Source organism: Garra rufa, chromosome 20 (assembly GCF_049309525.1).
Source record: "Garra rufa chromosome 20, GarRuf1.0, whole genome shotgun sequence".
In the NCBI taxonomy this organism is placed as follows: Eukaryota; Metazoa; Chordata; class Actinopteri; order Cypriniformes; family Cyprinidae; genus Garra; species Garra rufa.
In genome coordinates this window covers 39,109,478-39,110,947 of record NC_133380.1, presented here as the reverse complement: position 1 = coordinate 39,110,947, position 1,470 = coordinate 39,109,478, and positions in this window count along the sequence as shown.

Here is a 1,470-nt window from a genome sequence, read left to right as displayed (position 1 = left end):
TATTAGCTGCGTTTGTAGCCCGCGACACGAACCAGACAGATAAACAAACACAGACCGGAAGTTAACTTAGGTCCAGGCGCGTGCGCCCGATGAAACCGTCTATAGGCCATAATTATTGAAAGGCCTCTTACAAACACTAGTGAAACGAAAAACATTGATAAACCTTAGTGAAATTCATTCATATGCATTACTGAAAACCTCTTACAAACACTAGTGAAACGAAAAACATTGATAAACCTTAGTGAAATTCATTCATATGCATTACTGAAAACCTCTTACAAACACTAGTGAAAACATTGATAAACCTTAGTGAAATTGATTCATATGCATTACTGAAAACTTCTTACAAACACGAGTGAAAACATTGATAAACCTTAGTGAAATTCATTTATACACATAACTGAAATAAGTGAAGATTTCAGTAGAGGATGAGAGAGCTAATTTCACTTGAAACGGAAGTTGTGTCAACACTTCCGCTTAATTTGGCACATCCGCTTCGTGGAGGTTAATCGTAAATTGTCCGAAGCTTTAAATATTTTTAAACAACATTTTATCATCGTCAGGTACAATTTCGAAAGTGGGACGACACCGCACGATGTTACGGAGCTCGCGCCGGGTTGATCTGTATGGCGTTCATCCCGGCTCAAAAACATGACGCTGTAACGTGCACTCGTCTCACTGAACGTCTCACTGACGTCTTAATTTTTTTTTTTTTTTTGCTATTAAATCAATTCATTTTAAGACGCAGACGAGACGTAAACGTGACGTAGACGTCACGCAGACGTCACGTAAATCACGTGTGGCAGTGAAGTGTCGAGCCAGACGTCACGCGTGATTCACGTGTAGCAGTGAAGTAATTTATTTATTTTTTCGCGAACACGTATCATAACACGCTGCTCACACGGCTCAGTGCAGTGTGTGAGCCAATGCACAGTTTACTTGCCCTTCATTCATTCCTCTCAATGAACGTGACATCTGCGTCTGACTTGTAACGTGACGTCTGCGTCTGTCTCTCTCTCTCTCTTTTTTTTTTTTTTTTTTTTGCAGTTCCAAGCATCTTTTTCCCGATTAACTTATACATTAATTACGTGCATATTATTTTTTTTTTCAAGATAACAAAGTATACAAGTCTATAAGTGCTGCTGCTCCGATTTGATTGTTATTTTATAGCAATAGCAGGAGGATTCCTCAACAATGATAATGCACATATGTTATAGGCCACGGTCTGTTTTTTTTATAGTATAGGCTAAATAAAATCCATGAGCCAGCACGTTTCAGTGACCTATACATAAGACTCGCTGTTTTTATATATATATATATATATATATATATATATATATATATATATATATATATATATATATATATATATATATATAAACACGCAACATGTCTGAAAGACATTAGTTTTGCATGTACTGTATATACAATTAGAGGAGTATGCTACATTTTGAGAAAAAATAACTTTCT